General features: G+C 50.6%; 1 protein-coding gene across 46 annotated transcripts in view; it reads right to left on the bottom strand.

Moving 5' to 3' along the window:
• Positions 1 to 21,121, bottom strand: part of NFASC (neurofascin) — an 87,296-nt gene extending 66,175 nt beyond the window's left edge. For 31 of the 46 annotated variants that reach the window (XR_010467516.1, XM_065038286.1, XM_065038304.1 and 28 more), the window contains exon 1: positions 20,983 to 21,121. The gene's annotated coding sequence lies outside the window, so the exon portion shown is untranslated. The other 15 variants (XM_065038290.1, XM_065038299.1, XM_065038308.1 and 12 more) reach the window with 10 other exon arrangements.
• Positions 21,122 to 22,731: the final 1,610 nt, after the last annotated feature.

Here is a 22,731-nt window from a genome sequence, read left to right as displayed (position 1 = left end):
ATAATATATACAATACACTGATGCCAAAATTCATGGTAGGGAAGGTTGGTTTCTTCCACTCTACCATAGTTATGCACTAATCCCATCAAGAGTTAACGGCACTGAAGAACCTAACCCATTTAGACATTTCCCCACTTTATGACTTTGTTAGTAGTGTTGATAAGGCAAGCATACGCTTCAAAGATAGCTACATTAAAAAATCATCTCTCCCCAGAGAGATTTTCACAGCTCATTTATTAAACCCCCTCAAAGAACAGAGGGGGAAAGCCGGCTTCAATTGTTTTTAAGCCATAATAAGCGATGAAAGAGTTTGGTTTTGCCTTCCAGCCTCTCTGCTGGTTCCGTTCCTAAGGAGCTGCACTTCAGGGCAATGCACTTATCCCATGAGCAGCTTTACTTCCAAACCAGCGTGAACAAAAGGGGTAGCGAGCCACAAGTCCCATCACTTCTGGGCTGACCCTGTATCCCCCCAGCTGCATCTTTATACCCAATTCAACCCAACTCCTGGCTCACGAGTTACTCTCTTATTTAAGGATGGGATTTTCACGCTCATTTGCACGCAAGCCCGTGCTCGATAATACAAAATGGTAAAGCAACATCGAAGAGAAGCTGCTAAATTAATGTACACTGTGATTAAATTACAGAAGACATACCCATCATTAACCAATTGACATGATCAATGCTTTCTTACCACCTGCAAAATGAGGGGATATTTTTCAAGTGTTAGATCCTTCTGCATGACAAGAGGGAGACAGAAGATTAAATAATATGTTGTTTAGAAGCAGAGTGCTTAGTTTATATTTAATAATAGATGTATTGTAGGTAAGAAACGAAATAATTATAACCAACATCTATTATTTCCTAGTACAGATGTACTGTATGTCAAAATTTCTTCAAATTGTAATTAATACGCAATAATTGTGTCACTGTAAGCAACACAAGAGCGTCCAGTCATTGGAGCACTTATGGAGGATGATCCCCAGAGCTCCCCAGTGCTGATAAAATAAAGATGATGCTTAACAATATATGACTCTGCTGTTTCGTTTCTTTCTTTGTTTCAACATCAGATGGTAACAAGGGGCTTGGTCCTAAGCTGGACCACTTGTTTTTTCTTGCCTGAATATATATAAAAGCAGCATCAGCATTTTCCAGGTGCTCTGGTTGGAGCGTTGCTGCCTGGCAAGTGCAACCAGCAGGGCTGGGAACTCGGCTCCGAGCGCTGGGCAGCACTAGAGAATAAAACACATTTGGAAAAACCCAATGGCAACGTTGCTTTTCCAAACGCAGAGGAATTCAGTCCGTACCACTTCAGACATGGAAAGATGCCCAAATTCTCCCCCCCGAGAACCTCAGCCCCCTCGCACTTGGCAAACGCTTAGCGAAGCAACTGGGGAAATCACAAGCCTGTCAGAACCCAGCCCATCGAAGGAGCTTGAGAAAGCCAGAAATGTGTTTTCGCTGCTCATAAACCACTCTTTTTTATCATCTCACAATTACAAACAGCTGTTTATTTTGCTGGTTAGCTCTTTTAAAGCATTCTTCCCAACACATAATGAAAAGTGTCAGGCATTTTCCAGGAATTTTCAGAGCAGAGAAAGTTTGGCACTCCGGTATTTGAGAATCACTGAAAGGGGGCAATTAGCTTCAGAACAAACATCTATTCTGGGTGGCAACCTCAGGATCCTTCCCCTGGCATCCCAACAGGCAGCATGTGACGAGCGGATGCCGAGCAGCCTCCCTCCTGCTCAAGCATGCATACAATTCCCATAATATCTGCCTCCCAGCCCTGCTTGGGGCTCAGAAAGCTGCTCAAAACCTGCAGGCATCTGTAACCCTTTGCATGCTTTGTGTATTTTGAGAAGGCGGCAGAGGAAGACGAGCAAAGCCCCACACCAGGTGTAGTTGGAGGTGTAGTTGGATGCTCGCTGCCCACTGCAGCAGGAATGGGGGTTCTCCCCCTGAGTCTGCCCCACCACCGAGCAAGCAGGATCAAACACAGAGGTCGCCACGACTGTCAATTTGGGTGGAAAAGGGGAGGACAAACCCGCTGCAGAAGGACCAAGAGGCACAAGCGCATCGGGGAGGCAGCGCCGAGCGGAGCCAAACCGCCAGCGTCTCGGCAACCAGACAAAGAGGATTAAATGACGGAGGCATTAAATCAAATCAGCCCCTCATCCAGTCCAGTTAGGAGGTTTCCACTGCCAAAAATCTTGAGGAACGCAAGAGGGGTGAGCTTTGAGTTTTGGAAAAATGAGGATTTCCCTGAAGGAGGAACAAGCCCTGCCCAGGAACACGTGGGTACGCACCCCAAGCATTTAGGCTTTAGGGTGTTGCTGAATCACACCCCCAGATCAGAGCAGGACGGTTTGGAGCTATAAACATCCTCACAACGGGGCCCACATCCCCATCAGAGCCCTTTTCGGGGGTCACGAACCCCCAGAGCTCTCCCCGGCCGCATCCCCCGGGAGCGCAGCCCTGGCGTGTGGCCATGGCAACCCGCGTGCATGCGCAGAAACACCCACCCGGGTGAGAAAAGGGGGGGAATTCACTCCCCACCTCAAAAATTATTCATGAGAAATTAGTGAGAGCTACAGCGAACCCTCTGAAGCGTGTTCCCCACCAGCCCTGCCAGGGAGCAGGCGGGCAGAGCACCTCCCTCTCCATTCCCCTTGCCAAAAGGCTGTTAATTTTGTATTTAAAAATAGGGCCCTTTCTTGCCATGTCAGTTCTGAAGCATCAGTCTGAGCACCTTTTATATTTTGGTGGTTGTTCTTCATTAGAAGAAAAACCTTCTTGCACGGAATCTCTGAGCCGTTGGCCACCCCACTACTGCTTTCATATCCCACTGCTGCTTTCATACCCCATTGCTGCTTTCCTACCGCTTCTCCTACCCCTCTAGTTCAGCTCCCATTGCAGCATAAGCCCCAGCAGAGATTTCTGACCCCACTGTGATTCTATTTTTTAAGTTTATTTTGTTGTTACTCCCAATGCCAATCCTTGATCTTGCACCAAAATGTAACTTGAGGCTGGGCGCAGAGCCTGGCAGGGATGCTGCGGTGCTGTGGGGAGACAACCGGCCCTTTCCCAGCCCTTTTCCTGCTTATTTTCATCTCAGCCCCCTTCCTGCACCCCCGTGCAGACCATCCAGCGAGGGACAGAGAAATCCTGTTATTCACTGCAGTAAATAAACTGACCTGGACAAGAAAATACCCACTCGGAATATATAATACGTCGATTCAATTTAAAGGACCATGTTCTGCCACAATTACGTGATGGTCGAGAAACCAGAAACCTCCTCACCGTTCCCACCCCACCAGAGCTCAATAAGCGTTTCCCACTGGGAATTGCAGCCAGTTCCCCCTGTAGCTCTGGGAATTCTCCCTTTCCTTCCAGAGCACAAACTGCTCCACGCTACACCCCCAGGAGCCTTTACCTCATTGCAACCATTTTATGCTAATTATTTGCTATACAGTTCTATGCAAATTCTTCCTACAGAGAGAGAGATGCATGGAAATGTATTTGCCATACTCTGAGCGCTGGCAGCTCAATCAGCTCCTTGCATCAGCTTCTCTCCCCCTGGTCCCGCTGGTAATATAAAGCCCTCCTGCTGGGTCATTGCTGGGTGCAGGGGATCTTGCCATGCGTTACACCCTTTTTTCCCCAGTTCCCAGCAAATTTACTGCTAGATATTACAGGGTGACTAATGGTTCTTGTTGCATCTCCACCAGCCCAGCGCAGCGTGGAGCCCGGCGGGTATAATTTTGACTTGCCTTTCAACGCTGGGGCTGTACTGCACAATTATGGGGGTTGAAGGAAAGATGCCAGGACAACAGGAGGATGAACACAGAAGAATTGAGCTTATCCAGAGACTTCAGGTTTTTCTTGCCCGAATTCAGATGCTTCACGGGCAGGAGAGAAGCTGAGACTTGAGCTACATGTAGGGAAGAATGACCTGCAGGTAATTCTGGGTCTGTGAAAGAGAATCCCCGTAACAGATGTCTGCTGGAGCGTATTCTGGAAGCAAACACCGAAACGCTGTTGTTGCTATCAGGGTCTTGAGGATAGGTTTCCCAGTCAATCCTGTGAGAGGTTTTCACTTTAATCAGATCAAATGACAGCAACAGACAGGTACCACTGATGTATAGAACTCGACACAGCATCTCCAGAGCAACGCGGCTGCAATTACACCCAAACCATCCGACCATACGGCCTGTGTCGAAACCCAGAGAGCTCAGAGAGCAGCTTTCCTCTGGAAAAAAAGCCTGGATTTGTGCGTGAGCCACTGCTGGGGGCAACAGAGATGCAATATCGTCCTTGTGCCGCACAGCTCACAAATCCACCTGGGCGCATGGAGGAGAGCAGGGAGGCAGATTTCCAGGTCACCAGCTCCAACGTGCTGTTTTCATCCCTCCGAAGCACAAAGCCAGCCCAGCGGACCGCGCTCTCCTCCATGCACGGAGCTTTCCAGGGCCTGAGAGCCAAAGCATCTTAGTGCAAGGAGGGTTTGTGCAAAGCAGAACAAAGCCAGCCATTAAATAGTAATGAAAGTGCCCAGCACAGTTATTGGGAGGAAGATGACACTAATCACCTCCCCAAGGAGTTCAACTCCATCGTCTCCATCTCCTTGTGCCCAGAGGCTGCAGGGTGCTCGAGTCTTCTGCCATCACCCTGGGGCTGCCTGCAATGTGCTCTGCTTGTTGCCTGCACCCTGGGGAGCACCTATAGGTGCTTTGGAATAACCTCCTTCGCACACCAGCTTGGACTCAAACAAACCCACAGTGCAAGGGGAGCTACAATCAGCTTACACCCAGATTACTGCAGAGCCACCAACTACTTTTGCAAGAAAAAGCTTATTAAGTAATCCCAGAAGTCAGGATAGCACTTTTACATCTTGCCCTAAAGCTCTCTGGATTAAAAGAGAAGCATCCTAATTAAATCAAAAGATACATATGTTTCTGCTGAACGCTGGTATTTACGCCACCGCCTCCCCCCTGCAGAAGAACGGGCTGTTTCCACCCGAGCACAGCGACAGCGTTATTCAGTTATTCAGCTCCGTCTCGGTGACAAGCGGCCCCGAGAGCAGAAATTAAAGGGTTAGATGCATGTGTCATCCTTGCCTGACTCTGAAAAGGACAGAAAGCAAGAAAGTCAAAAGACACACTGCGATAATAGAGATCAAACCCCAATTAACTTGCCCCGGGCAGCATCCAGATGAGGAAAATGAGGCAACGGGAGAGCAAAGGGGGGTCAGGGTGCAGGCGGGGTGGGGGTTCTCAGCTGCCAAAGCAGGACAGACACACATGGATGGAACCACTACAGGGCTCAGCCCCAAGGTGACTCACACGGGGACACACGGGTCAGCCCTCAAGCAGGACACTGTACCAGACTTTCCTGCCCATCCTCCTGCAAACATCTTAGCATCCATGGCTTTCACAGAAAACCACTTCAACAGCCACCTCCTCACCAGTCACTGCCCGGGCAGAGAGCCGCCTACCTTTGCCTTTCCCATTTAAGACACGGGGTTTTTCCCCTCCAGAGCTCGGGTTAAGGTTTCTCTGTCTCCTCTCTCCCCAATGCTATGTGTGTCAGGGTGCCGGGGAGGATGCGCTCAGCCCCTGGCAGAGCTACGAGCCCCGCGTCTCTGCCAACATCCCCGGCCCTGGCGCGGACCCAACCTGCCTGTGATGAGCCCAGAAATCACTGGGTTTCAGCCCAAGACCCTCTCCCTGCCCTCCCCCACCCCCCGGCTGCATTATCTCCAGCCCACCCATCCCCATGGGCCAGGGAAGGGGAGAAGGCACAATAACTGTTATTAATAACTCCAACTTTCTTCTCCCTTCCCTCCCTGCTCTTGCTGGATTTTCTCTCATGAATAATGCAGGAGCTATGGTTCAACACTGCCCACTCTGTCCCCCACTCTGTTCAAGTGCCAGCCAGGGCCTGTCCCCGTGTCCTGGGTGCCAGCACCGCTGGTACGATGGGGTTTTGTTCCCAGATCCTTTTGTTCCAGCCTCACTGGCAGCAGCGGCCGGGGCGGCGAGACAGACCGGCACATCATGCGGCAAAGCTGAGAGCAGAGATCTCCCCGACAGACACTTCCTAGCCAGGGATTTGTAAGTATTTCACCAGTGTTTCAGCACTATTTTCTCCCTTTCCAGCAGCGGCATCTCCATTTTACAGCTGTGGAAACTGAGGCAATAAAGGTACAGAAGAATGAGGAGCATCGCAGGGAGCCGCATCTTCTACCACACTCATTCAAGCGATTCTCAGATTGCTCGGGTACCAAGTTTGCTGGTACCAAACTAAAGTGCAAGAGAGTGATTTAATTAAAGCACAGACCCCTCTTTGACCTGTAGACACAGCCCTGATATGCCCCAGACACAGACTCTGCCAAGAACGTTATTTATTGCAAGGTACAAGATGAAGCCTAAAAAGTGTGAACCCCTCCAGTTTAAGAAAAAGAAGCCAAGGAGGAGGCTGGTTGAGAGGACACGCTGTGGACAGCACGGGCTTTCCTGCCCTTCTACCAGCTGGGGTGGAAAACAATAAACATCCTCTTTGAGCTCCCAGGTCCTGATCTTGCAACGCAAAAAGCACAAAGCAAGCTGCTGAACCAAGCTCCAAACATCTCTTAAGCCCTGCTTGCTCCCAAACACAACATGTCCTTGAGCATCCGTGCCTGGTGCAAGGTGTCCTGGTGTCCTGCATTGTGCTGGGAGCACACGGCCAACCCCTCAGCCCCCCAAACACCCACTGGGCTGCCATCCATCCATCCATCCTCTCCCACCACAATGCTCTAACACCCCCTAAGCAGGACCCGAAATGTGGCGGAGCACAAGCAAACAGAGCCAAGCCGCTGCCTGGTCCCAAACCCGCCTCGCTCCAGCCGTTGTGCTGAATCACTTACTGCATTGCCGGCACGGCTGGCGGGACCTGCCCGGAACCCTGCGAGGCTCACGCCCGAGATGCAGCGCCAGCAGCATCAGCTGCGCGTTTAACTCCTGGAGCATCGCGGCACACCAACGGAACGCGGAGCCAGGGAGGGGATAATTACCTCCCAGCAGGTTTCAGCAGAGCCCAAACTGTATTTCCCTGCTTATAATTAACTGCGTCTCTTAACAGCTACACGCTTTTCTGCCAAGCAGGCTGCAGGTGCCGTGAAAGAAGCGCTGTCCGTAAGAGAGGGGCTGCTGGGGTGCACGGGGACCCAGGCATGGTGGGAAAAGAGGGGAACCCCAGTGTTGGGGGGAGGCAGACACATCTCAGCTCCTTCCCCATACGCCGGCAGCGTGGGTTGAACAGCCAGACGTGAACAGGTTTTCCTCCTTGTGTCCCCCGTGGTGCAGACAGGGTGACTCAGAGCACAGGGAGGGCAAGGCAGAGGAAAATAGAGGGTGAGGAGAAGGGCAGAGGGGGGCGAAGAGCACGGGGAGAAGGGAGCAAGGATGCCGGAGCTGGGGAACATGAGGTCGTTTGCATCTCCGCACTGAGAGCCAAAGGCTGCGGCAAACCCTGCACCAAGTGGGCATTAGTTCCCATAGGGATCCCCAGTCCCCGTTGCAGGGTGCTGCTCCTCCTCCCAGTAACACCAGTATGGATGCAGCGGCCAGCCCATCATCACACAGAGCCTTTAATAGGAAGGGAGAGCTCACCGGCACAGCATCCCCAGAGCTTCCCAAAGGACACAGGATGGGGCAGGCAGGACAGACTGCACAAGGACAGACGGACACGTGGATTCTTCCTTCTTGAACAGAGAAACGGGAGCTTTCTCTCCTCCTCAAACTGCTGCCCTGCTCCAAAGACAGCTTATCGCAGAGCTGCTCTGGGCTGAGACCTCCTCCGGGGTCACTCCAAACGACTCGTCACTTCCAGATCCATCAGAAGGATGGAAATCATTCCACATCCCAACTCTGACATGAAAAAGTTCCCCAAAATGTGAATCTCAAACCCTTTTCAGGCTCACTCGCCCTCGTGCTGCATCCTATGTTTTACTGGTTTGCCCAATAGCGAGACGCAGCTTTTAAAGAGCCAAACACATACTATTGAAGAGAGGTGACTTCATTAAAAGCAATGGGCACACGCTGCATATGTATCCCAGTTCCACTGGTAATTAGGAAACAGATGGGGGAAGGAGAGGAGAGAGAGAGGAATCTTTGTTAGGTTAATTGTTTGAAGTCACTAAATGAAATATAGGTGGCCTGATTTCCCTAGAGGATCGTATACAAACTTCAGGATAGATTTTTGCTGAGAAGAAAAGCAGGAGTTTCCCAGTGAAGGACAGCAGAAGATTACGACTAATCAGGCAAGAACAGAAGCGATAAACTCAAGGCAAAAAACAAAGCTCCCCTTTTGTCGCTTCAAATGAGGCACCGACCAATCTGATCCACAACTTCATTATCATCTTATTAAAATGCTCTTTCCATTTCCCTGATTAAATGGGTGCGAGTAGCAAAGTGTTTGTGGTCTTGGCTGCCCTCCCGGGGGGTCCAAACCCCGGGGACAGTTCAGGTGACACCTTTTTGAGCAAGCTCTTCAATTCTCTTGCCTCCCCAAGGTGCCCTCCAAGGACGCACCTTTCTCCCAGCTCAGATGTACCCAGAACCTGATATTTTAGAGCTAATACAGCAACATCTCCCTTGTTTTCTGGCTCCTGTCTCCCAAGTGTTTGATATTAATGTTATATGCCAAGGGGTATGTTCTTATCTCCATCAACAAGAGCACACAATCCGCCCCACACTGCTGCAAAACTTACCCTTTAGTAGTAATTATCGTTCTAATAACTTCAAACCTCAAACAGCTAATTTCAGCACAAGCACAATGAGACTTGGTCTCCACAACCCCCCCCCCAAATCCTTTCTCCCCCACAACAGGGCAGGGTAACCACCGCGAACTGATCTCAGTTCGACTCTACTCTCTGTATTTCTCATTAACCCAGAGTAACTGTCGAGATAATTACACAGTCTGCCTTGCTGATCCGGATTATTGAGATGGGGCAATGCCTAACGGGCAAGCCAGCAGGTCCAAACGGATTTCAAACCACTAGAAAATTAGAGCCAGGCTGGAAGGGAGAGGGATAAGGGATCCAATGCAATGGGACAATGAGGGCAGGACCAAGCCTTGGGATTTGAAACCGTAAGCCGCGTTCCTACCCAATGATTAGTTACTTCTCTCTGGTTTCCCCTGCATTTGGGCAATGCCTTCCTGTTGAAATTAAAACATGATCCGGCCGCTTGAATAAAGGTTAAATAGATAGAAGAGTTTAAAAGCTGAATTACTTCCAATCTGCGTAGATCACCTAATGCAGACCTGCAGCTGAACCGTCGCGATACCCAACAGACTAAATGTGATGCAGGGATAGGATGGAGAAACAGCGGCGGGAGCAGAGAGCTGTGGAACCAGCATCGCTCCCCCCATGCTGAGCAGCTGCCGGGGGGGGCTCAGCCCCAGATCTGGCACTGGAGTGAGGGAAGAGGCCGATCGGGCACATCTGGAGGGACAGCAACAGCAGCTGCTGCAAAAATCTGTGATCTTTCCCCACCTGCTCCAGGACTCTCCGTATCTCACGCTGCCTTAAGGGCTGATCATCACAGAACCCGTCCTCCCACAAGGACATCGGACCTCCCAGCACTCAGAGCCATCAAACTGTGCCGGTTGCCCTGAATTGCCAGGTCTGGCCTTACTGTGGTGCCCAGGCTGGTGAGAACACAGCAGGTTGGGCTCTGCCTGCACCTCTCTGTGGGATCTGGGTGGCATCTCCCCGTGATGCCCCCAAGATGTTACCCTGCAGAGCCACCAACCTTTGCTGAGCACCCTCCATCCTGACCTTTACTCCCCCAGACACCCACACTAGCACCACCATCCTCCCGGCACAACAGCAGCCTGAGCTCTGCTCCCCCCGCCGCTCCAGACAGCAGCAGGATGCTGCCAGCACCGCAGGCTGAAAATTGTCCCGTCGGATGCTCGGATGCTGTCTGCTCCGTGATGGACAGACCAGACGGCGCGTTACGGAGGCGCGGAGCGAGAGATGCAGAGCCCGGCGGGAGGCGGCTGCCTCGGATGTGCCACGGAAAACAGCGGCAGGGGGTCAGAAGCAAGGCCGGTCGCCAGCAAATAAATAAATAAATACATAAATAAAATCAACCCAGCCTGAAAATGAATCAAGTCACCGGGGATTAACTCAGTGCAATATCTCTATTGCTTTATGTTGGGGACAGCACAAGCTGCAGGCCAGGGAGATGGGGAATAATGAGGAGGAATAAAAGCTCCCCAGGGAAGATGAGCCATGTTCTCTTTTCAGGACCCTTGAAATCCCATTGATTGCTTACAGGCTTACATCGAGCAAGAAGAACCCACTGGAGCTGGTTCTTTTTCCCCCACCAGAGAAGCCCGAAGAGGCTTTTAGAACTGGGTGTCTTTCAGGGATAATGAGCTGCTGGGGAGGGGATGGGTTTTGGAGGCCCCCAGGTCAGCAGTGATGGAAGGAAACCCCCGTGCTCCTTTTACAGCCCAGACTTGATGCTTTATCAGGGACTGAACATGCCCAGGGCAGCAGCCAGCAAACAACTCTAACTCTGCATTAAGCTCCTCTCCAGGAGGAAGATGCTTTTTATCTGCCTGATTAACACTTGAGGCTGTATTCTAAAACCCCTCCAAAAGTCCCAATTAACCATTTGGTGCATCTTTAACTTGCTCTTGAAACATCCTCCTCTGCTTCCAGGATTCCAGCTGTAGCTGTTTTTCATTTCAACTGTATTTTCCAGCTTAGAAACTCATCACGAAACCTCGGATTACATCGCACATACACCCCCCAGCTCCCAACCAGAGGCTCAGCTGCAGGGCAGGACCCTTTGCACCCAAAAGGCACCTGAGAAGGGGGTTTCAGCCACTGGCCACAGCCCAGATGTGCACAGAGGTGCCAAGGTTGTGGTCAAAACAGCGGGATGAAGTGATGGTCCCCGCTACTCCCTCCCTCCACCTCTATAATTAGCGACGGGGCTATAATTAGCCATGAGCACTCACTGATGGCGACCCAACTCCAAAAGCCTTTCTTTTGCCCTCTAGAGCCCCGTGCTGAAGATGACGATGGATTTGTCACAGATTGCAATTCAGAAATAGAAAGCCGGCAGCACACGTTGCTCCAAGCGGCGCGGGGGTCCCTCGGCACCAGCACAATTAGGATTTTAGTCAAGTGTCAGATTCACTCGCCCGAGACCGCGTTTATGTCCAAGGTCTGTCCCCAACTGCAGGCTCGCTGGGAAGGGTTTGCCCAGGCTGAACCCAAACCCTCGCACCAGCCCCACGTGGCATCTGGCCAGCGCTGCCCACCCCATCGCAGGAGGTAATTGCGCTGCAGGGCTCCATCTGCCTTCCCGCATCCCAGCATCTGTTCCGAATCAATAGCAGGAGCATCGTCAGCACAGCTCCGCAAACCCCTCGTTACCGGACAATAGGCAGCATCAAGCACAAGCTGCATTTCCCTTGTAGTGAGGCATTTTTTTTGCCCTCTGGCATTGTAACTTCTGTGTACCACATCCCCACCCTTTGCCTGCTCTATTTTATTCTGCGAGAGCTCCTTCTGATTGAGAACCAGGATTTATTGCAAATTGATTGACATATGTTGACTTGAACCAGGCAAGGCAGTGATTTAATACCTTCAACAGCCCGCAGAGTAAATAGTCTGTGCTTACCCAGGGCCTCAGGGTTTATTGATGAGGAGAAAACACCTACCAGTCCCTGCAACATGGACAGTCCTCCTCACCCACATACAGGGAAACTGAGGCAGAGCATCTAAATGGCTGGTTCAGAGTCACAGCCTCCTGGTAGCAGAGCTGGCATTGAAATAAAGACTTATGGGTTTGTCCTACAGGATATTTTTAATAAGGTTTTATCTGCATTTTAGGGAGCAATCCTGCAATAACAACCAGAGGATGAAACTGGGCCTTGAAACGTGGAGAAAGAAGTAAAGCAACACTTCGAAAAATTCTCTTTTCAGTTGTTTCGCTGCTCTCTTGCTGCTTAATCCACCTCATCCCTCAGCCGGGCTGTGTCACAGCCCTTGCCACCCCCCGCATGACATTAATGCAAAGCACTTTCCAGCCTCCAAAGCCTTAAGTGTGAGCTCCGCGGATGCTCTGCCACCGCAGGCAGCCCAAAGCCATCCTTAAGTCCAGACACACCACCCCTGCCTAAGCACGTCAGGGATTAGACACTGAAAAGTTCGTTACTGCCATTTCCCTACTTATCCGGTGTTACTCACTGGTCAGCTGTGAGGCCACCATCCGTGGCTACGCTGAGTGGAAGTGACACGTTGCTGCTCACTGTGTGTTGCTCCAATGCGGAGCTGACACCGCGTGTGTGCTGGCTGCCTCAGAGTGGAGCATGATGCTGATCGCTGCCCATGATACCAAACAGGAGGGTGATGCTCATCGCTTCCCATGATACAGATACCAAACAGAAGGGTGATGCTGCTCGCTTCCCATGATACTGAACAGGGGGGGCGATGCTCATCGCTGCCCAAGATACAGAACAGGAGGACGCTCATTGCTGCCCAAGATACAGGACAGGAGGGGGATGCTCATCGCTGCCCAAGATACAGAACAGGAGGGGGATGCTCATCGCTGCCCAAGATACAGAACAGGAGGGGGATGCTCATCGCTGCCCAAGATACAGAACAGGAGGGGGATGCTCATCGCTGCCCAAGATACAGAACAGGAGGACCCTCATTGCTGCCCAAGATACAGGACAGGAGGGGGATGCTCATCGCTGCCCAAGATACAGGACAGGAGGGGGATGCTCATCGCTGCCCAAGATACAGAACAGGAGGGGGATGCTCATCGCTGCCCAAGATACAGAACAGGAGGGGGATGCTCATCGCTGCCCAAGATACAGAACAGGAGGGGGATGCTCATCGCTGCCCAAGATACAGAACAGGAGGGGGATGCTCATCGGTGCCCATGATGTGGCCGTGCTGGGCACTGTGGGTTAAACACCCACAACACCAACCTGCTGCATGGCTTCCACTGATGGAAACCAGACACAGAGCAACCCCCAGTGGGACTGTGGAACCGGGACGTCCCCATGCTCCTCCCCCAACTCCTGGCTGTGGTCACACATCAGCCTTCTCCAGAGAGGCTGAGTTTTGGCTGCCAATACACCCTCACATCTGGAGTGATATCCCACATCTACAGACCAAAAACTCGCGGGAACTTCAGAGTTTCTCCTTCCCTTCTTATCCACTCGTTCTGCTGAAGGAGGTTTGCTCCAAAGGGTCCCTGCCTGGCTGCCTCAATCCTGATTCACATCAACGCTCCGATAAACCACCTCAAAATACTTCATAATCATTTACCTTAAATTAACGTAGCTCTAAATGCACGTGCTGCTACTCAGAGGACCAGCCGTGAAGCACAGAACTTTTCAGCCATCTACCAGAACAGAATCAGCAAGCTGCAAGTGTGACATGATTTTCTTCCCATCCAAGGAATCTCCGGTTGTCCACATGTTGCCAATTCCCACCTTGACATCAGCAAATGGAAGCCTACCTCATAAAGCACACGTATCAGCACTCCTCCAGCAGACCGGTATCAAATTCTACAAGTGAGACGGCATTGAAGGTGAAGCTAAACAGGAGCTGAGCTGGTAAAGATTTCTTAGGACAAGGAAGGAGAAGATCCCGCCACGGTGCCGGGAGAGGGAAGCACCGTTTAAAACCAGGCACTGCTCTGGCAAAGCCCAGATTGAGTGAAGACTAAATCAGAGCTGACAAGCTGACATTTGAAAATGCAATTAGCTGCCTTGTAGAGCCACGTCGTTTTGTTATTGTTAATTTTATGTTTTCTCAGTCTAAGAGGCAACATACTTATTTAAAACCAAGAGCAACTGTCCTTCCCCCACCCCAACCCAAACTCACAGCCTTACGGTGGGGTTGATTTTCACAAAAGGACCACGCTATTGTATATTATATAACTGCCATTATAAACCATTCTTGGGGAAGCATCTAGAGCAGCAAGTGAATTCCCAAGATAAGGGGTGCTTGGGAACTACCGGATGTCAAGGATAGAGTATAATTTGCCATTTATGCAGTTCCAGGGAACTACCATCCCTCTCCAGAGGTGACAATCCCAGTCACCCCCCCCCAAATTGAACTAACGTCTTTCTGCAGTGCTTGATCCAAGCTCTGCAATCAGAGATGTGTTTATTCTTATACTAGCCTTAACTCCTCTCTTAATTACAATAAAGTTGTCTTTTAAACCTATTACCATGCATCATGAACCAGGGGCATTTTAGGGCCATAATTTACCTTTGTTTGTTTCACAAAGTGAGTGAGGGGGAAGGAAGAAGCATCACAGCTGAGCAAACACAGCAATCTCCTGGGTAAAAAGCCTGCCAGGAACATTTAGGAAGCACAGGCTCTCCAGTTTATCCCCTGGCGCTCACAGGAACCCATCCCACCTCCATCCCCAAGGCTAAGCTCTCTAAAAAGGGTGGTCTATTGAGAGAGGAAGGTTAGAGCAGCAAGACAGGCAAGGAAACTGGAGTCAGTGGAATACAACATGAGAGCAACGCCTGCTGTCCTGGGCTCAAGCCAGATTAGCCTCACAGCTGTCACGGTGGCCAGGAGAATTCAGACGAGGTCAACCAAAAATACATAGCCAGGGACCCAGCTGCTGATATTGCTGGAAAATGTTATAAAACCCCATGGGCCTTGGCATCCGAGCTGTCAATAAGAGATGTCGGGCTGTGATACGCAACGCAATCTTTTGAAGGACGCTGCTACCGTACACATTTTTGCCTTGTAATAAATGCAGCCCATGTGTTTTGTATATATACACGTATGGATCGGCCTTAACTTCAGGTTTTCTGGGCATAAAAGAGGGAGCAGTTAGTTTTCACAAAAAGTTCAGGCTTAAGAGGTTTTACATTAGAATCCAAATTCAGTAGACAGAGTGGGAAAAGGAAACAGGATTATCAATTCAAGCACATTGATTTGATATGGTTTCCAAGAGGCTGTTTTCCGTGCATGCTCATATACACACCCTGTTTCCCTGAAAATAAGGCCTACCCTGAAAATAAGCCCTAGCATGATTTTCAGGATGCTCAAAATATAAATAAGCCCTGCTAAAAAATAAGCCCGAGTTACGGCTCGTAAAGAAAGTCAATTTAAATAGTGTCCAAGCACTATACATGTAAAAAAGTAGAATTAATTGGCAATAGAATTCAGCAGGATGGATGTGACAGAATGTAATGACATGACTATATTTGAATAAAATTGATTTTTTGTTCAAGAATAAATGTAGAAAAATAAGACATCCCCTGAAAATAAGTCCTAATGCATCTTTTGGAGCTAAAATTAATATAAAACCCTATCTTATTTTGGATGAAACAGGACAGCTTCACTACAGAGGGCATCAAATCCTAGCTAGCTACAATATTTTGAATTTACACTGAGAGAAGTAACAATAAGCCAAGATTTAAGTCCCTGGACACCAGCAAGGCTTGCAATTCAGCTACAGACAGACTGCTCAACATGTCAGCGCCAAAACTATGGTCTGGAGCATGCCAGATGTGTCATGAAAGGAGGGCTGGCCTGAGAGGAGCTTCAGGGGTCCCATGCATGCTGTCACACGTGCACGGCTACAAAGCCTCAGCTCTGTCACCCTCCTCCCTCCCACTTGCCTGCACACATCTGTGAGCACGTCACAGAGACCCAAACAGAAGCCAATGAGCTCGCAACAAGCAGCCTTTGTTGCTGGGTCTGGGAGGAATGTGAAAGCAAGATTTCACGAATCCTGACACCATTTAAGTGACAGCGAGAAAGAGAGTTTTTTCTGTGCCCTTAACTCAATCAGGGGACAGCTCAGCACACAGATGTGTCTTTATCAAGTGCAGAGCCACGCCGTGCTGTTGGGCGTCTTAGTGACTCTCCCAGCAATCACAAACAGGGCTGTGTAACTAAACACGAGGCGGCTGGTGGTACCATACCCTACTGTGGAACTGTTGAGAGTCCGAGGAACAAGATGCAGGCTGGCTCCAAGTACTAATCATCTAAATTGCTTGAAGAAGAGCGGCATTTATCACCATTCACACACTGCAGCACAGGCAGCTCCTCATTAACTGAGCAGACTATGTGTAAAGCTTCCAGGAGCAAGTCAAGAGTCAGGGCTGACCTGTGCATTTTCAGTTCAGGGGGTGTAATTTCTTTCCCTCCCTCCTGCCTCAAGGCTGTGTGAATATCCAGTAAAAAATGCCATGAATATCCAATAAATAAATGTTGTAAATATACAATAAAAGCCACTTCACAGTGATATGAGGATGGTCAGTCAACCTTTGTACATGAGAAATGGTTCTCAGAGAGGGAGCAGATTGCTTTGCTCCCTCCTAGTCAAAACCCTTAAGGTAACAGGATCCCAAAACAATTCTGTTTGGAAGGGACCAGGGAAGGTTACCTAGTCATAGAATCATTTTGACTGGAAGAGACACTCAAGATCGTTGAGTCCAACCATTAACACAGCCCTGGCACTAAACCACATCCTTAAGAACCTCACATATATATCTATACATCTATATATCTATCTATACATCTATATATCACTATACATCTTTTCTAACCGTCTGCTGAAGGCAGGATCAGCTACCAGGTCACACCAGCTCATTCAGGGCTTTACCCAGATGGGTCTTTAAAATACACCGGTGACCACCAACCTCTCTGGGCAAGTGGTGCTACTACTTGACAGCCACGCTGGAGAGAGCGGGGGGGACTTTTCCCTCCCACCTTGCATCCTCTTGTTTCAACCCTTCTCCTTAGCAAGGCCGGAAGGAGCAACAGGGGGATCAGCAGCGCTGGGAGGGGTCAGGACCCCCCCAAATCCAGCGGGGCAGCGCTTCAGGACCCTGGAGAGCGGCCGGGACGGGGGAAGCTCCTGGTGGGTCTTTCCCCCACCCCAACCACTCATTTCCTTAAAATTCCCCGAGGTTTTCATACTCCCCTGCTAATTCCAAGTAAATCACCCTTTAAGCATCTCCCCTCATTGAAATCTACGGCTTTGTGCACGCCCAACGCGTATTTATATCTCGCGTGGAGTGAAAACTCTTTAGAAAAGCGAGGAGCACGTGTCCTGCTTGTGCGCTCAACATACACAGGTGGCATCAGGACACCTCGCAATTTAAACATAGAGCCTGAATGCTTGCTCAAGAGCAATGCTCTCTGGGTAACCCCTGGAGCATGACAGCCGATTTTCCTCTTCGAAGAGACACAATTTAATATAAATTAAAAACCTGAGCATATTAGGTGGCCCCCTCAATTTTAGAGGCACTGCATTTTCTTGTAACTTGGAGTCTCTTGAGGTTAATGCAATAACTAGGAAAAGTAAGCGCTTCATAAGAGAAAGGGGATTTTGCTACATTTTCTGTGGATTCAAAGAGAGTCCTCTCCATCTCACAGCTCACACTGCAATTGCCAGGCCTGCCCACCGATGCCAGGGCATTTCAGGAGGAATATAACATGCAGGTTGACAGTGAGAGAGTATCATCCTTGCTGTGATTTAGGTGGTCTGTAGGAACCCATCATTTCCCATGCTGGAAGACAGGAAAACCTAATGCCAAGGAGGCATGAAGTACTAGAAAACCTGCCAAGAATTCAAATGAACCTCCAGGTTCACCTTGCACCAAGCCTCTCCGTAATGCTCAATTTAACTAGCCATCTGTAAGGACCAACGTTTGCTTCCAAAGGTGGGAAAGCAGCAGCTGGGGCAGCCCATGCTGGTGTTTATCAGCTATACCTCTATTATGTTTTGAACGTGAGGTTTGAGTTTGGCTTGGTTGGTTTGTTTTTCTCCCATGACAAGGAACAGCAGTGTCCATTGGAACAGGGCTGGCAGGAGATGGGACCACCCTGGACCGCACAGACCTCCGTGCATGAAGTTGTCGAACCCTCTCAGATCCCACTGGTGTCACTGGGACTGGAAAGTGCTCAGTACCATGCTGGATTAATGGTACAAAGCGTCCATTTCCCAGTGCTGATGCTTCTCTGGCAACCTCAGAAGTCAGCAGCCTTCAGTTTACACTTGAGTGGCGGAGGCAGAGTGATGCTAGCAAAGGGTTTCCAGATGCTGCTTTTTGAGGCCAAGTCCCCACTCCCTGGTCCCAGGACCTGTATCCTGTGTGTGCCCAGCTCACCAGGACACGATGCTTCGCTCTCCTGTGCCCTTGGGCTGTTGTCTGTCAGCCACATCCCTACACTGAGAATCATAGGACCTGGTTATCACTAGCAACAAGAGGATGGGATGAGTTCTAAAGGACTCTGAACTCAGGAGCTAAAGGGGCAAGACCTGTCCCTGCACAGCATCCATGGGAACTTCTACCTGGTTTAGCCACAGAAACCATCTCTACTTGTTCAGTTGTTAATCCTCCTCCTCCTATCTCATTAACTAGGAATGGTGATCCCTATAAGCAGGACTGAGGTCTAAATCCTACTCTATTTTAATCCATAATAACACAGCGTGGTTTCTTACAGATCTGGATTTTTAAAAAAAAAATAAAAAAACACCAAAAAATGATGGATTATTTAGCATAACAACAACTTCAACCAAGTTCATTCTGAGCTGCATCTCCAAAATTATGCAACAATTATCCTGGACAGCAAAGGTAAAAGAATGAAGATATGACTTGCTCCAGCAGGAGGAGGAGGGGAATTTAAAAAGTCATCCAACAACATTTAAAATAAGGGAAATGATATTTGAAAGGAGTTACCCAGAGGGCAGGGAGACAAGCTAGACCTCTCTGACAAGATTTGCTAGAGCCCTTCAAAAGCTGTAACTGAATACAGCCCTTGGTTTGAGCTGCCTGCTCCGTTTTAAGATCCAAGGGAACATTTAGATAAGGGCAAACAGAACCCAAGGAGCAATACAAATCCAAAGGGGAAATAGCAGAGTTTAGGTTTCTTTCTTGAAGCACAGATATGAAGAATGAGACCTCATTTCTCACTGTTAGTATTAAAGACATTTGCCCAGCTTTGATGCTTGTGCGCTGCAGAAAGCCTTTGTGGTGGCACTATGCCAGCAGCACCATCGATTTTATACACAAGACCCATGAAGACGAAGACAATTAGATCACAGCTAGGCAAATAATTCATTATGAATTAATACCATTTGAGAGCTTGGGATATTATCCATTTAATCATTAGCTGGGAGAAGAGATGATTGGATTGACTGACTTAGTTTAAATCAGATCCCCAGTCACAGCCAAGACAACACAATTCTGGAAACACTGCAGCCCAGAAAGACTTATTGAAGATGATGTTGGAGCTTTGTTATTACAATCACCAGCACTATCATACAGCTCTAGCAAGACAAAGCCAGTCCCCGGGTCTCAACCCCTGTAAGCAAAGTCCATTTTCAAATTTAACAACTTGAGCCCATCCTCCGTCAGCTGAGAAGACCTCCATGCATTATTTATGTTGTGCTCACATTACAGCTACACAAAAAAAGAGGAAAGTCAGCGAGGGCCCAGGCTGAAGCTGTTAAATAGAAAGGATGCGATGCTGAATTTGAGCAGCTATCTTACAAGGTAGGCCATGCAAAGAAGTTTTCTGGGAACAAAGCAGTCGGGCTGAGGATCAGTTTAGCTGTCTGCCAAAGGGGAGACATCTTACAGGAACACGGGCAACAATAAAGGAGCCGTTAAAGTAAAAAAGGAGTCGTTAAAGGAGTCAGCATCTCAATGAAAGTCACTGGATTCTGGCTTTTGTCCCCAGTATCTGCAGGGAACGCTCCGGAAATACCGATGGCACCGCAGTATCCATCTTAAAACAGTCAGGCATCTGGTCTGTATTTCAATATTCGAGTTTTTCCTGCAATATCCGTGTCCCCCTGCCCCTTCCCACCGCAGACCGACACATCCCCGTCTGACTTTCAGAAGTGCCACACAGCCATCCCAAGGACCCGACCTTGAAAAGCCATCTCAAAGACAGCATCGAGGAGGAAATAAAGGGAAACCCCTCAGAGCAGTGAGCCCCACATGCCTTCTCCAGTTTTAGGAGAAAAAAACCTCCCTCCATCCCCGTGACCCCCCCACATCCTTGCAAAGGCCTCACCGGGATGCCAGGGTGCATCTTCCCCCTGCCCTGTCCTCCAAGGAGCAACTAAGGCCACGGAAGAAGATCCCACCCTGTGCTCAAGCCCCACGGTACCTCTGCCAGGACTCCCCCCAGGACACGGCCCCGCACACGCAGCCCGAGTTCCCTTCAGCCTCTGCAGCCCATTTCGAACATTTGCCGGAGATGGGGAACAGCTGAACCGCCCGTACAGCCGGGAGTACAAATGATTCAGCACTTTCCCCACCTCCAGGAGCTTGATCGATAGCAGCGAGCTGCTCTGCAGGCACAGCCGGAGCATGCGGGTCCAAACCTCGGCAGCCGCTCAGCGCTGAGGCCCAGCCGGAGCCAACGCAGCATCGCAACCCAGGGGGATGGATTTGGAGAGCCCGGTGGATGTATTTTGCCAGCCCAGGATGTTTCAGACGGAGAACACGAATCCGTTCCCAAACACGAGAAGTGGGGTGAAGCCTCCCCGCAGAGCAAACCTGCTTCCCCACGAGCTTTTGGGGATCCACATGCCCCGGCATACAAAGGTCTCTACCTGGGCTGCGCTTCCCTTCCAGCACCCCGTTCCCTCCCGGACTGACACATCAAGATTTTATCCCATCCAAAGCCACGATGTCATGACGTAATATCAAAAATTCCCGTCACATGCCCGAGCCCGGTACCCAGCTTCCCCCCACATGCGGCTCCATCCCGCGGACAAAAAATATGGGGTGTGGAGGTGGGAAACCCCGCAGGCAGCGGGGTCCCAAACGCGCCATCAGCCTGCGGGGCCGATCCCCCCGCATTCCCAGCCGTGCCCCGGGGCTGCCGCGGCTGGCCCGACCCGAGCATCCCCCCGAGGGCCGCCCACAGCCCGGTACAGTCCCCCCCCACCCCGCCCCGCTTACCGCTCCGGGAGCGCCGGGCTCGCCGCAGCCAGATCCGTGCGCCGCACTGCGCGCTCCCGGGCGCGGCCGCGCCGCACTGCGCGCTCCCGGGCGGGCGGGTGAACGCGCCCCGGGAGGAGGCCGGGAGGAAGGCAGGGGTTGGCGGAGAGGGGGCGGGATTCATTAGCGGCGCCGTTAATTAGCAGCCGCAGCCCCTTAGTGCGCTGCTGGCCGGCATTGGCTCTGTCGCCCCTTAAAGTTCCCGTAGGCACGAAAAGCACAAAGCGGGGTGAGAAACCAGGCGGGTCCCAGACTCTAAAGCCCATCTTAGTTTTTTTGGGGGCAGGAAAGGACGAGGCTTTGCTGAGCGCTGGGTCACCCGGCTGAGGAGCTGCGGAGGAGCTCCGGGTTACAGCACGTTTTGCTGTCCCCCCCCACCTCAGCAGCTGTCGCCCCCGGGGTGTCTTTGCCGGATTGGATGTTGCTGAAGAGGAGCAGAAGGCCATAGTGTTGGAGTTTACTGCAGGCAGCCAGGAGTAGGGGAAGAACAAGCTGGCAGGAACTGGCAAGGACAAGAAGTGTGAGTGCAGCCATTCCTTAATGAGGAAATGCTGATGAACTTAATGGGAGTTGAATGAAACATCTCACCTTGTCAGGGAGCAGCAGGAGTGGGGCTGCTCCCCAAGGAAGGATGGGCTGGAGGTCACCTGGGCACAGGCAGTGCCATCACTGGCCCAGGCTGCCCAGGGAGGTTGTGGAGTCTCCTTCTCTGCAGACATTCCAACCCACCTGGACACCTTCCTGTGTAACCTCATCTGGGTGTTCCTGCTCCATGGGGGGATTGCACTGGAGGAGCTTTTGAGGTCCCTTCCAATCCCTGGCATTCTGGGGTTCTGTGATCACCAGCCAGGGAGCTGGGCCAGGTTGGCAGAGGTGGGATTAACAGGGGCCATGGACAGTCCCAGGCAAGGTGAGATGATAAATAAGGTGCTGGGTCCAGCCAAGGTCTTCAGTCAGGAGCAGCAGGAGATGGGACTGCAAGCAGGAGGAGCTGCACATTTGAGGTCCACAGAGGAGATCAGGTTGGAAGGAAGTTACCTGCAAACTAGGTCTGAAGTCTGTCCATAAAATAAAGACAGGGCAGACTTGAAGGCACATCAGCCTACAACATTGCTCAGGCCTGGGCTCAAACGGACCTCCTGGGCCATGGGCAGAAAGGGTGGGAGGAGGTCCCAGGTGAGGCTGATCAGAGCAATTAAGGGATTTTGATGCCCTCAGGAGCATGGAAGACCTGTAGCAGTGAGGGAAGCTGGACCTTGGGTTGACTGCTTGAGTGTTCAGCCTTTCCTCAGCCAGTGCAGCTTGTGCCCAGCTCCCAGCTGGGGGACTGGCCATCTAAAGTCTTCAGTGGGAGAGGCAGGACCTAGCCCAGCCCTCAGGAGCAATTTTCCATGTTGTTGGGACTGGAGGGGAGCAGGAGAAAGAGGCGGCAATGCAATGGGGGAACGTAACTCTGGAGCAGTCAGTCAGGATGGAGCTGCTCATCCCTGTCCCTTTGGAAAGGGTGACAGAGGAGGAGGAGGGTTTTGCTCATGTTGAGGAGGTTGTTAAACAGAGAAGAGTTTTTGGTGCTCTGAGGTTGAACTTCTGTGGATCTACTCATGAGTAAGAAACTCAACAAGTGGTGCTGAGCAGGTGGGGGAGCATTAGTGTGATTTGGAGGTGTCGTGTTAAGATCATTAATTTAGCAGAAGTTAAGCCCTGTGCAAG

Source organism: Columba livia, chromosome 22 (genome assembly GCF_036013475.1).
Source record: "Columba livia isolate bColLiv1 breed racing homer chromosome 22, bColLiv1.pat.W.v2, whole genome shotgun sequence".
Classification (NCBI taxonomy): Eukaryota; Metazoa; Chordata; class Aves; order Columbiformes; family Columbidae; genus Columba; species Columba livia.
The sequence above is the reverse complement of the archived record's forward strand: the minus strand, read 5'-3'. Positions and strand labels throughout refer to the sequence as shown.